The following is a 13,279-nucleotide window of genomic DNA, read 5'->3' as shown; positions in this document are numbered from 1 at the left end:
ACCATCACAGATGGTGACACCATTATACTAAGCACACTGAAGAAAAAGAATTCCCTTGGTTGGGCTATAGTTTAGGATAACTGCTTTTTCAGAGCATTTTTGCTTCTGCCCTATCTGGATGTAGTGCAAACATGCTTTCATCTGGTTACATAAGAGGAATGAATTAAAAAAGAAAAAGTCCCTTCTGGCAGAGAAACATCAGGGCTGAGTAATATTAATGGTAGGCTAAACACATCAATATACTGATTTACAGTTAAACCTACTGACAATTTGACTTCAGAGACCACACTGAATTTTGTTTTTAAGTGAAATTCACATAACATAAAATCAACCATTTTTAAGTGAACAATTCATTGGCATTTAATGCATTCTGAAAGTTAGGTAACCACCACCTCCATCTAGTCTGAAACATTTTTATCATCCCCAAATAAAACCCCATATCCATTAAGCAATTATTCCCCAATACTCTCTCCTTCCAGTCCTTGGAAACCGTCAATTTACTTTCTATTCCTTTGCAGTTATCTATTTTAGATATTTCATATAAGTGGAACCACATATTATGTGACATTTTGTGTCTGGCTTCTTTCACTTCTTTTGGGAGTTCATTCATATTGTAGTATGTATCAGTACTTCATTCTATTTTATGACTGAATAAAATGCCATCATATGTATTTACCACATTTTGTTTATATATTCATCCACTGATGGATATTTGGGTTGTTGTCACTTTTTGGCTGCTGTGAATAGTTCTGCTATGAACATTCCTATACAAATATTTGTTTGAACATCTTTTTTTACTCAATTAATTCCGTCCCTTCTTTACCTTTCCACAGTTTCCTGCCATGTCATTTCTCTATAAATTTATTTTCTTTTGTTAAGACATCATATTGGCCCAAGTTGTAACCACTCCTTTGAATTACCCATCATGAGGTTTCTTCCTGTGTGATGTGCGCTACATGCATTCACAAACTGTCTTCCTCTTGGCAGTCTTCTATTGGAGTAATTTTATAGTGCGCCAGCTGAAAACCCTAAGAGGGTACATTCCCGGCCTGTCACAAAATATTAGAAAACAGAGGTGAACCAAACAACTAACTGCTCCATTTTCAACTTGAGACAGTTTCCACTCGGCAATATTTTTCAGAGAAAGAAAGAGACTCCACACAAAGGTCAAACCCAGGCACAGTCAAAAAACATGGTCCCAGGGGAAAGAGAAAACGAAGGCTGCACCTACAGGACTCTTTATTAAGACAAAAGGAAAACTGAAACAAGGCCTCATAGACTCTTTCAGACAGAAAGAAGACACTCCGTCTTAAGGGCATGCCTCAAAGACTTTGCCTTAATGAGGCTTTTTAAAGAATATTAAGGGCCTTGGCCTCCACTAGCCTCACCAAGAGCCCAAAGTTAAAAAAGGGCTTATCTCAAAGAGAATTTTGAGTGTGATTTTTGTCCAATAAGTGAAATATATATTGGCATAGAAGAAAGTCTTCAAGTATTTAAAGGGAGTACATCAGCTTGAACTGAAAGGGATAAAGACAAAATTAAAAGAAGCCTTTGGATCTCCAATTTTTGATGGGCAGAAAGCAGGCTAGGGGGAAAAAAAAGGATCAGCTGCAAATGCTATTCTTATGGAAGAGTAAGGATAACTCAGTGGATGATTCTGAGAGGCAGAGAATCATTCCCAGTGAGCAGCAGTGTGCCTTACAGAATTGGCAGCGTGTGTCAGGCTGGATGTTAAAAGTACTGTGAACCAGTGATTGCTCTGTGCCTCCAATTTCCCCCTTTTGAATGGGAATGGACATTAAACCAAGACCTTCCCAACACTGTATGTGAAGTTACCATGGTGGCAAAAGAAGGGTGTTTTGTGGCTAAATGGTAGTAGAGAGCTGCAGCTATTTTTTGTGATAGCAGCCCCCACTTGTAACAGCCTACTGGCTGTGAGATTCTGTAGGAAAGCCACTCTCAAAGGATTTCCTTCTGGGAAAAAAAGGACAGGAATGTTTGTTTCACTGCAGATAACTCCAGTCTGATTAGGATGTGGAAACTAAGAAACGTCTCTTACTAGAAAATTGATTCATAGCATTCTGGATTAGAATGATGTCTAAAAGTAAGGTGGAGAAAAAGGAAGACTGCGACGTCAGTTGCTGCTGCTGCTAAGTCACTTCAGTCGTGTCCGACTCTGTGCGACCCCATAGACGGCAGCCCACCAGGCTCCCCCGTCCCTGGGATTCTCCAGGCAAGAACACTGGAGTGGATTGCCATTTCCTTCTCCAATGCATGAAAGTTAAAAGTGAAAGGGAAGTCGCTCAGTCGTGTCCAACCCTCCTCGACCCCATGGACTGCAGCCTTCCAGGCTCCTCCATCCATGGGATTTTCCAGGCAAGAGTACTGGAGTGGGTTGCCATTGCCTTCTCCTGACTCAAAATTGTAAAGGCCTTGTGGGGAGGGGAAAATGGATAAATGGATCAGTTTGGTGAGGTGTGAAAGCTAAACTTCCAGTGCGGAGCATCTACTAGTGTATACAGAAGCAGAAATATATTATCCTACAAATGAAGCTCACCGAATGTTAGAAAGCGATGTTGCCTCAAAATATTCACTTGATAAACATCCATGAGCAGGAGTGAACCTACAACCTCTCACTAAAGAGCCAAACACACCAAAGGGTTACAAAATAGAAACCGAGGAGGCAAGCTCATTACTGCAGATTTTATGCAGAGATCTTTTCACAAACACTACATTGCTCCGCTAAGACACCTGTCTCCTAGATTTCAAATTGCAAGTATGTCTCACCCAGGTGATTGTAATAATTTAAGTAAAAAAGTTAACCCAGAATACACTAGTCGCCCTACTTTCTGATCTCGGAGCAACCCTGGGCGACAAGGGCGCTAGGGTCGTGCCGGGGAGATGAGTGGTTTAAGGAGAGGAAAAATAAACCATTCCCTGCCTGGGAATCGACCCCAGACCGAGGCGAAGATACCGCCGAACCCTAACCACAGACCACCAGGGAGCGTGGGGGTTCGGCCCTCGCCTCCTCCTGCCCAACCCAGCGCCTCCATGCGACACGCCCCTTGCCACCTTGCTGCCCACACACGGCCTTTGCGAGTCCAGCCTCCCGACCATCCTGCAGTCCGTCTGCTCTGGCGTGCCGTCTTGCTTTCAGCACTCTCAAAACACTGCGCGCGCCGGCGGCTTCTCGCACGCACCCCAAAAGCCGCGGGCTCCCTGCTCCCAGCCCTCTCTCCCCCGAATGCCCCATGACTGGAGGAACTCAGCAAAATGTCGGGCCGCTGCGTTGTCAGGGATCGAACTCGAGTCAACTGCTTAGAAGGTAGATATGCTCACTACTAACCACGACCGCTACAAAGACGGGGGAGAAGCCTGCACCGGGCTCAGCCCAGGACACTTTCGCTGCCACTGCCGGATCCCTGCCAGAACGCAACGTCATTCAGGGCTCTGCGCCGCCGCCGCCGCCACCAGCAGCCGCGCGGCTCCCCATTCGCGCCAGCGCCACGCGGGTGCGGGATACACTGGAACGAACGCCACCGGGAAGGGCTACGGCGGGCTTGCGGCCCTCCGGGCCTTCGTTCCCCGCCGCGGCCCGCGAACGCCATCATCACCGAGGGGCAATGCAGGGCACGGAGCTGGCCAAAGCCCTACTCCACCGGGCGCTGGGCGAGGCCACTTCCCACGACGACAAGGGGACACGGGACCCACCTGGCTGCACGCGTCGGGGCGCCGTGCCGAGCCGCGCGGCGGGGCCGTCGCGAGCCTAGGAGCCCACTCAGGCAGCCACTGGGGGTCGGCGCGTGGGCGGCCGGCCGGCCGCCAGATCCGGCTATGGTCGGGCAAGGCCGTGGGGTCGCCAAGGAGGCCCTCGCTCCGCCGTGGCGATCGTGCGCCCGCCGACGACAAAGGGCTCAGGCTGGAGCGCTGCACGGGCAGAGGGGGGTCGACGGGAGCTAGGCCGGGCACCGCCGTTGGCGGCGCCCTGGCGCCTCGCCCGAAGACGTCGGGAGGAGACGAAGGGCCCTTGGGGGCCTGGCGGCAGGACAGAGAGCGACCGCGGCCACCAAAAAGGGTGTGTTGCCTCCCCGTCGGGGAATCGAACCCCGGTCTCCCGCGTGACAGGCGGGGATACTCACCACTATACTAACGAGGACGGCGGCGACCGTCCTGCCTGCCGCCCGGCCGCTCTCGGGCTCTCGGGCTGCCTGCCGACGCCTCCCCTTGCCCAGCACGGGCCCCCGGCCACCACGGGTCCCGACCCAACCGCGCACCAAACCACCCGCCTCGGTCACAGCGGCAGCCCGCCACCCCGACAGGGACCCGGACCCCCGGGGCACTGGACACTCCCCAGCGCGCGCCGCCTCTTGCCTCCAACGCGGGCGTTCCGCCGGGAGAAGGGGGCGCGAGAAGGCAAGCGGGGCTGCGAGGACACGGGGGGCGCGCGCCGGCCGGCGTCGGGCCAGGAGAGGCGCGGGTGGGGAGGGGCCGGCCCGCCGAGGGCCCGGCTGGGTCCGCGGCGCGAGCGGCGGCGGAGCCAGGCGCCTCGGCCGGCCGCCGCGCGCCGGCTCGGTCGACCCCCACTCCGGACGGCCGCCTGCCTGCCTGCCTGCCTGCCTGCCTGCCTGCCTGGCGTGGCGCCCCGCGCGGCCCGCCAAGGGCGCCGGTGCTCGCGCCGCGTCGGGTCCCAGCCAGGCCAGCGGCCACGCGCCCAGCCAGGCCCGCCGTCAGGATGGCCGAGCGGTCTAAGGCGCTGCGTTCAGGTCGCAGTCTCCCCTGGAGGCGTGGGTTCGAATCCCACTCCTGACAAGCCCGCCTTTTGGCCCGCCGGACAAACGCACCCGTCCTCCCCGCGCCACTGCCTTTCTCCACACATGCCCTCCCGCCGCCGCCGCCTGCACCCCTCACACCAGGAACCTTCAGTCCTTCTCAGCGCATCTTTGCTCGCCAGCTGGCTGCAGCTGCAGCTGCTGCTTTTCCTGCCTCCCTGCCGCCCCCTTGCCCACCCTCGCCCACCCTCCCCCACCCTCCCCCTGCCGCTCCCACGGCCCCGCCGCGCCCCGCCCCCGGCCGCGCCAAAGCACGCGGCCCCGCGGCGGGTGGCAAGCCCTCCTCCCCTCGCCGGCGCTCCGACTTCTGCCCGGGGAACGGCCTACTCGCCCTCGCAGCCGTGCTTCCGCGGCCGCCCCCGCCAGCTCTCCCGCCGGGCCGGCACCCCGTCCTCCGCGCCCGCCCCGCCGGCCCGCCTGCGCTCCCCAGCCACAGCGAGGCGGCCGAGCCCCCGCCTTGCCCGCCAAGTGGGTGCCGCGTGCCCTCGACCCTTCTCCGCCGTGCGTTCTTGGCCGGGCCGCACCTGCCTGCCGCCCGCCCTGGACGCGTGCCATCCAGCCTTCCTGCTGGCCAGCGCACACCGGCCTTCCTTGCACGAGTCCGTCCCGGGAAGGGTGCTCCGCTGGGGAGGGAGCGGAAGCCCTGCGTGCCCGTCCAGCCCACCCACCGGCGCCCGGCCCGCGCCCCCGACCTCGGCGCCACGGCGCCCGTTCCCGTGGGAAGCCGCTGCCCCGGCCGGAGCCAAGCCCGCCCTGGCGCGCTCCCTGCCTCTCAGCCGGCAGTCCCCGAGCCAGGAGCCGCTCTGCCAAAGGGCCCCTGCTCACCACCACCACCCCGTCAGAGCCGGACCCCGGGAGCGCGGTCGGCCAGAGCGCAGGAGCCAGGCTCACACGCCTTTGGGTCCTTGGGCCTGAGCGCCGTCCTGGGGTGGGGGTGCGGGTGGGGGTGGGGGTGGGGGTGGGGGTGGGGGTGGGGCCGGTGGCGGAGGCGCTCGGAGGCGTCGCCCTCCCGCGCTCGCGCTTCCCGCACAGCCCGAGCCCGGCGTCCCGGCCCGCGCCCGCTCTCGCGCGCCCCACCCCGGCCCGGCCGGAAAGCCAGCCCGCCAGGGGGACTTTGGGTCGGGACCCGGCGGTCGCGGAGAGGCACGTCGGCGCGCGGCCGCAGCGACCACGCAGCGCCTGCGCCTGCACCTGACAGGGATCCCGGCGCCGGCTCCCGGCCCCCTCGCGCGACACCGACAGGGTCGCGGCGGCCGTGGTCGGCGCAGAAGGCGCGGGACGGGCCGAGTGGGCCCGCGTCCCGCCGCTCCGGGCTCCCTCCGAGAGCGCCGCGCCCCAGGGTCCTGCACGTGCCCGGATCCTGCCTTCCAGGTCGCCCGCCCGCCGTCTCCTGCTCCAACGGAGCAGAGAGACGCCCACGGGCGAGCAGTGAGCAGCGGCGGGCGGGTGGCGGCCGGCGCCTCAGGGGCAGCGACGGGCGGCGCTGGCCACCGGTGCATGGGTGGTTCAGTGGTAGAATTCTCGCCTGCCACGCGGGAGGCCCGGGTTCGATTCCCGGCCCATGCAGCCACAGCGTCCCCTTTTGGTCCCACGGTGCGGGCCCCAGAGCCGAACTAGGTCTGCGCGCTGAAACGCGCTCGAGGCAGCGCTCCTGCCAACGCTGGCTTGCTACCTGCCGCCCGCTGCCTCTCCCACGCAGACGCCCAGGACCCCTCCCCACCTCACCCACAAAAGGCCCTGCTGCCAAGCCTTCGTGGCCCCAAACCCTGCGGGCTCAGCCGCCCGTGCGTCCAGGCACCTTTCTTGTGTTTGGCTCGCGTCCTCACCCGGACCCAGCCGAGGCCTCGGGGATTGCACTGGCAGGAATACCCCACCGCTGGCAGCCGCCCGCACCACACTTTCATCTTTCACAACGTCCGTCTCCAAGCTCCCTGCCTCACTCTCCCCACACTCCGAGAGGAATCAATCACACTACGTTTGCACAGCCAGGAGCAAGGGAGCTGCCACATCTGGCAAGCATACCTCCCTTTTGCCTGGAGGGTCCCTGGACCATGTCTTGCAGGACGAGTTCCAAAGAAGTCCACCAGCTGCCGGCCCTCGGCAGAAATAGGTTTCCAACAGCAACGCCCTCACCACCTCAAACACCACCCCTTCCCCCTGAAACCCTCTTGCGCGCCTCACCTCAGCATCAGCCCTGCCCCAAGAGCACCCCCACCTCAGCCTGCAGCCTCACCGTCCCCCTACTCCCCCACATGCACCCATCCCACCCCCAGCTCCCCGCCTCCCCCATCTCCACACACAACCCCCCCCCCCCCCAACGCCCCGGTCCTCCCTGAGCCGTTCCAAATCCCACTCTTGTCAAGGAACCTGCCTTTCCATTTGTTCCACTGGCCTGCCTCCCCCCACCCCCCACTTCAAGCCACGGCCTGCTCCTTTCCCTGCTTCTTCGAACACAAGTAGAACGGATTCACATTCCTGGGTGAGTCTCAGGTGCCCGGCAAAGTGATTCAGTCCCCTGTTCTTTGCCAGGTGGTCTTCCAGTGTAGGTGAAGGCGAGATACAATTACACTTCTCCTGCTACAGAGGAAAGCTCTGTTGCTCATCTCCTGTAAGCACAGTCTTTCCTATCTCTTGATCCGACTCCAACTTCGTCCCTCCCTGCCTTTCCCCTTGGGTAGCCCTATGTACGTTTTCGACGTCTCAAGGTCGCTTTCCCCTTTGCACATAGATTCGTCTGTATTCGTCGTTAGAGTCCACAGAGCTTTCTCCCTATCCAAGCGGCTCACTTCACTGAGCGGACCCTTCTGTGGCTCCGTCTGACCTTGCGGCCCATGGCGATGGCGGCTCCTTCTTGAGGGCTGCGTCATATTCCACGGTACAGATATCCCTCACCTTCTTGTGCCGGCCACGTGCCGACGGGCACTCGGGCGTTTCCCGCGTGTCTCGGCTCCGGCACAGAGGGCTGCGGTGACCCCGGGGGATGCCTGCATCTCTCCCCATTAGGGGTGTTTGTCGTCTTTTCCCGATGCGTGCCCAGGGGTGGCTTTCCTGGATCAAAATGGAAGCTCTTCTTTCTCCTATTGCTGGACTGATCCTCGACTGACTGACTTCGACGGAGTAGCACTGGTTCTGGAAGTGTAGTTGATCTGCACCCTGGTGTCCGTTTCCGCTGTACAGCGTTGGGGTTCAGTCCTGTCTGTGGGGGTGGGGGGCTTATGTGTTCAGCTCGTTTCCATTACGGGTGATGACAGGATGTGGGATCTCGTTCCCTGCGGTATCCCGCGTGTCCTTGTTCCTCCTCCCCTTCCTACGCAGTACTGGTACGGTTGATCCGTTGAGCCCGGCTCCTCGTTCATCCCTCGGTCCCTGACTGCGCCCTTGGGGAGCCCCAAGCGGCTTTCCTGTGTCTGAGAGTCTGTGGCTGGTTGGCCCAGGGATTAATTTGTCCAACACTTTAGAGTCCACCCATCCGTGACCTTGTCTGGTTGACTTCCCTCACCAAGGGTAATATTCTGCGGCTCCAGCCGCCGTTGCTGCCAGTGACACTATCTGCCTCCTGTGGACGGCTCGGTGACATCCCATTCTCTCCCTTTCTCTGACACTGCATCTTGGTGGCTGAGCCTTTGGGGATGGGCACTAGGGTTTTCCTCCACGTCTCGGCCATGGCAAACGGTGCTGCTGTGACCGTGGGGCTCGCGTGTGTCTCTCCGAATGAAGAGTTGCGACTTTCGTGGATATGTACCCAGGGTGGGATTGTCATAGCTCGCCTGTTTCCCGCTGACTTCGTTGCCTGCTGAGTTAGTTTTCTTTTGAAAGCTTACTCCGACGTCGTAGTCACGGTTGTTGCGCAAGTACAGTGGATTCCCAATATTGCGCTGGTTTCCGGTGGACCGCAGAGTGATCCTGTTTGGCGTGTGCGGATCGCGGATGTCATATATGTCTTCAGATTCTTTTGCACTTGAGGTTGTTACTCCAGGGCACTGACGCTTATTCCCTGTGTTGAACTGGATAACCTCGGTGCTTCTCCCTTTAGACAGGGTCCTGCGTATCTGTGCGTTGTTGCAGCTCCGCAGTCATCCCTCCACCGCTGCCTTTGGGCTTGCGTTACCCTGAGGTGGGTTTCTGCGTGAGTCGGTTTCTCCTGGCAAATAGCTTCGTTTTGTATTATGTTCCATGTTCCACATGCCTCTGTCCAACGCGGTCTGACATTCTCCGCAGAGTGTAAGAGTCTCCAGCTGCATCATCGCTTGTGACAAATGGCAATACTTGACGTGTTTCTTATGTATGACTGAGTGATGGCTCCATGCTGCATCGATGCCACCCCTTCTTGGGCGCGCCGTGTGTGGATGGGCGCTGGGGTTTGCTCCGTGTCCGCACCATGGCAGACGGTGCTGCAGTGTCCGTGGCGGTGTCCGGACCCTCAGACCTCCCCGAGGTTTGCCCTCTGCGGGTGTGTACCCTGGAGGGATGACTGTGCTCGGTCACATGGGAGTTCTCCTTGGCCCTCATGAAATCACAGCCACCTGCGCTCACAGCCACCCCCGCTCCATCCCACCCTGAGGCCCCAGCAGTGTCACCCCCGAGACTGGACACTCCCTCCTGATGGGTGGTGACTTTGGTCTCTGGGGCGGTACGGTGGGCCCACCCATCTCGGACCGGGTCTGGCCCCCAGCTGGCGCTGGCACTCCGTTTCTGTCCTTCGCTTGCCTGCGTCCTAGCCTCCGCCCAGAGCCCCAGCCCGCCGCCCAGCCTGAGCAGCCTGTGGCACCGCGCACCAGTGTGGCTCGCCCCCGCTCACCCGCCACACCACCCAGAAGGAGTGCTCTCCCGCCATCTTCCTCACGCCACAGCCCCCTCACTGTCACGGCCTCCCCTCTACCTTTCCCACCAGACTCCAGGCTCGGCCCACCTCCGCGCCACCATCGCCCTGGAGCTCGGGCTCTCCCTCACACGTCCTGCCCTGGCCTACCCTGCCTTGGCGTTCACCACTGCGGGCCTCCCTCTGGCTCCGCAGACCCAGCCCTACCCCCACGCCCACCCCGACCTGACCTACCGCAGATCCGTCCCAGCCTCTCACATGCGCCTGGCACGGCTTCGCCGCCGCGCCCATGCTTCTGTAGAGGCCCTGCTCCAGTGGCCTGCCGATCTTTCGCCAGGTCCCCGCGAGCGCCACGCCGCCCCTTCCCGCCGGCCGTCCACGCAGACGCCCCGACCAAGCACCCCGGGGCCTGCCTCCCAGCTCCCTGCTCGCCGCCGCGCCCTCGCCTCGCGATCGCCCTGCCTGGGTCCCTGATCCACGTGGGGCGCCACCAGCCATGGCCCCAAGCACCTTCCTCCGATACTCTCCCCCATGCCCGCTGACGCCCACAGCCCCGGCAGGGGCCTCGAGGAAACCCCCTTTGGCGACGGCAAGCACACGTCGGGCCACAGGGCTCCTTTGCCACAGGGGACTCGCCTTTGTGCCATCGCACCCGAGTGTGCCGCCCTCGCCGCACCTTGGTGCCTTTCGTCTGCCGTCCACTTCCCCTCCGAAGGACACAGTCCTTGAACGGACGTGAAACCCTTTGGGATTGACGAGCCGAGACGGGGCCAAGAGGAGACTGTGGTGGGCGATCACCCTCCCGGAGAGTTCCTAGGGGAAGACGATGACAGGGTGGGGAGAGGGATGCAGTGGATCCTGGATAGACAGTTCGGAGACAATGGGAAACTATTCGATGTCATAGCTAGGGGAGGGGTGCGTGGAACAGGGCGCTCTCTCTCTTTCTCTCTCTCTCTCTGTGTGTGTGTGTGTGTGCACCCGAGTGCCCACCTTTGGTTACGAGTGGGGGAGGGAGGCCTGGGTAAATCTTGCCTCAGTCCGGGAGGATTGAGAGCTGTGGTCAGGCAAGGGAAACAGCATGATGGTCGGGTTGTCCTCCCTGGCAGGCATCGCTGCCTCTGAGCGACTGAACTGCTACCCATGCCTCCCGGGCGCCGTGGTCCGCCTCCCAGAGCCCACTCGAGACCAGAACCCTCTTGGAGTCGCCAGCGGCATACGGGAGTCACAGCCAGCCCGGGACCTGGCACGCACTGGCCAAGCCGCCCAGAGAGGTGGCTGGCCTGAGGGACACGGCAAGGCAGGCGGTCCGTGGCCACGGCCCCCACTCCCAGAGGCAGATCCCCCTCGCTCACCTTCGGCTGTGGCCACCGCCCCTGCCGCTGCTGGCCCCCAGCTGGCGACCACCACAGCCCACGCCCCTCCCCCCAGCCCTGGCCCCAGCCCTCCCGCCGCCCGCCCTATCCAAGCCCACCTCCTCACCACCACCCACAGCAGGAGCACCAGCACGAGCCCAGGAGCATCACCGCCACCACCAGGGGCAGCAGCCGCAGACCCTCAGGAGGGAGGGAGGGAGGGAGGCGGGGGGTGGATGGGAGGCCTCAGGCGCGTCGTGGTGGAAGCGGCGCGAGGTTGCCACCGCGGCCAAAACCTTCGCCCCGCGGGACGGCGGAGGTGGCCTGAATCGTGCTTGGGCTGGACGGGCAGGGTCCCGGGGGCCTCTGGCGCAGCGCTGAGCAAGCGTAGGCTAATAAAAGGCTGGCAGGGTGTCCGGCGAGGACATGGGCAGGTGGCAGGCGGAGAGGAAGAAGAAAGGCTTCCCTGACCGGGAATCGAACCCGGGCCGCGGCGGTGAGAGCGCCGAATCCTAACCACTAGACCACCAGGGAGCGTCGGGGTTCGGCCCTCGCCTGCTCCTGGTGAGCCCCGCGCCTGCATGCCACCCGCCCGCGCCACCTTGCTGCCCACACCCGGCCTCTGCAAGTCCAGCCGCCTGCCCTGGCGTGCCGTCTTGCTTTCAGCACCCTCAAAACACTGCGCGCGCCGCCGGCTTCTCGCACACACGCCAAAAGCCGCGGGCCAGCGGGCTGGCTCCCTGCTCCCACCTCTCTGTCCCCCGAACGCCCCTGCCCGGAGAGCGCTGGAACTCAGCAAAAGGTCGGCCCGCTGCGTTGGCCGGGAATCGAACCCGGGTCAACTGCTTGGAAGGCAGCTATGCTCACCACTATACCACCAACGCTCCACAGCCCGGGCGGCCGCCAGACGCCGGCCCCGGGCTCGCCCCAGCATACTCTCGCCGCCGCCTCCGCATCCCTGCCCCGACGCCCCGGCAGCCGGAGGCTCTGCGCCGCCGCCGGCGCCCCCCAGCAGCCACGCGGCGCCCCAAGCTCGCCAGCGCTACGCAGTGGCCGGGATCCACCGGCCCCACCGCCCCAGGGCGGCGCCCCCGCGGCCTTGCGGCCCTCCGGCCCTTCGCTCCCCGCCGCGGCCCGCCAACGCCTCCGCCCTCACCCCCGGCGGGCAACGCGGGGCATGCAGCTTCCAGCACCCAGCTGGCCAAAGCCCTACTCCACCGGGCGCTGGGCGAGGCCACTTCCCACGACGACAAGGGGACACGGGACCCACCTGGCTGCACGCGTCGGGGCGCCGTGCCGAGCCGCGCGGCGGGGCCGTCGCGAGCCTAGGAGCCCACTCAGGCAGCCACTGGGGGTCGGCGCGTGGGCGGCCGGCCGGCCGCCAGATCCGGCTATGGTCGGGCAAGGCCGTGGGGTCGCCAAGGAGGCCCTCGCTCCGCCGTGGCGATCGTGCGCCCGCCGACGACAAAGGGCTCAGGCTGGAGCGCTGCACGGGCAGAGGGGGGTCGACGGGAGCTAGGCCGGGCACCGCCGTTGGCGGCGCCCTGGCGCCTCGCCCGAAGACGTCGGGAGGAGACGAAGGGCCCTTGGGGGCCTGGCGGCAGGACAGAGAGCGACCGCGGCCACCAAAAAGGGTGTGTTGCCTCCCCGTCGGGGAATCGAACCCCGGTCTCCCGCGTGACAGGCGGGGATACTCACCACTATACTAACGAGGACGGCGGCGACCGTCCTGCCTGCCGCCCGGCCGCTCTCGGGCTCTCGGGCTGCCTGCCGACGCCTCCCCTTGCCCAGCACGGGCCCCCGGCCACCACGGGTCCCGACCCAACCGCGCACCAAACCACCCGCCTCGGTCACAGCGGCAGCCCGCCACCCCGACAGGGACCCGGACCCCCGGGGCACTGGACACTCCCCAGCGCGCGCCGCCTCTTGCCTCCAACGCGGGCGTTCCGCCGGGAGAAGGGGGCGCGAGAAGGCAAGCGGGGCTGCGAGGACACGGGGGGCGCGCGCCGGCCGGCGTCGGGCCAGGAGAGGCGCGGGTGGGGAGGGGCCGGCCCGCCGAGGGCCCGGCTGGGTCCGCGGCGCGAGCGGCGGCGGAGCCAGGCGCCTCGGCCGGCCGCCGCGCGCCGGCTCGGTCGACCCCCACTCCGGACGGCCGCCTGCCTGCCTGCCTGCCTGCCTGCCTGCCTGCCTGGCGTGGCGCCCCGCGCGGCCCGCCAAGGGCGCCGGTGCTCGCGCCGCGTCGGGTCCCAGCCAGGCCAGCGGCCACGCGCCCAGCCAGG

The 13,279-nt window shown here is 62.8% G+C and overlaps 6 non-coding genes across 6 annotated transcripts; 2 read left to right on the top strand and 4 right to left on the bottom strand.

Annotated features, from left to right (window-relative positions):
* Positions 1 to 4,084: 4,084 nt before the first annotated feature.
* TRNAD-GUC (transfer RNA aspartic acid (anticodon GUC)) lies at positions 4,085 to 4,156 on the bottom strand. Its single transcript has one exon. It is a non-coding gene; the product is annotated as a tRNA-Asp (tRNA).
* A 570-nt stretch (positions 4,157 to 4,726) lies between these two features.
* On the top strand, positions 4,727 to 4,809 carry TRNAL-CAG (transfer RNA leucine (anticodon CAG)). Its single transcript has one exon. It is a non-coding gene; the product is annotated as a tRNA-Leu (tRNA).
* A 1,515-nt stretch (positions 4,810 to 6,324) lies between these two features.
* On the top strand, positions 6,325 to 6,395 carry TRNAG-GCC (transfer RNA glycine (anticodon GCC)). Its single transcript has one exon. It is a non-coding gene; the product is annotated as a tRNA-Gly (tRNA).
* A 5,067-nt stretch (positions 6,396 to 11,462) lies between these two features.
* TRNAE-CUC (transfer RNA glutamic acid (anticodon CUC)) lies at positions 11,463 to 11,534 on the bottom strand. The gene has a single exon. It is a non-coding gene; the product is annotated as a tRNA-Glu (tRNA).
* Positions 11,535 to 11,812: 278 nt separating this feature from the next.
* TRNAG-UCC (transfer RNA glycine (anticodon UCC)) lies at positions 11,813 to 11,884 on the bottom strand. The gene has a single exon. It is a non-coding gene; the product is annotated as a tRNA-Gly (tRNA).
* Positions 11,885 to 12,643: 759 nt separating this feature from the next.
* On the bottom strand, positions 12,644 to 12,715 carry TRNAD-GUC (transfer RNA aspartic acid (anticodon GUC)). The gene has a single exon. It is a non-coding gene; the product is annotated as a tRNA-Asp (tRNA).
* Positions 12,716 to 13,279: the final 564 nt, after the last annotated feature.

The sequence above is a fragment of the Budorcas taxicolor genome, chromosome 3, assembly GCF_023091745.1.
Source record: "Budorcas taxicolor isolate Tak-1 chromosome 3, Takin1.1, whole genome shotgun sequence".
Taxonomy (NCBI): domain Eukaryota; kingdom Metazoa; phylum Chordata; class Mammalia; order Artiodactyla; family Bovidae; genus Budorcas; species Budorcas taxicolor.
The sequence above is the reverse complement of the archived record's forward strand: the minus strand, read 5'-3'. Positions and strand labels throughout refer to the sequence as shown.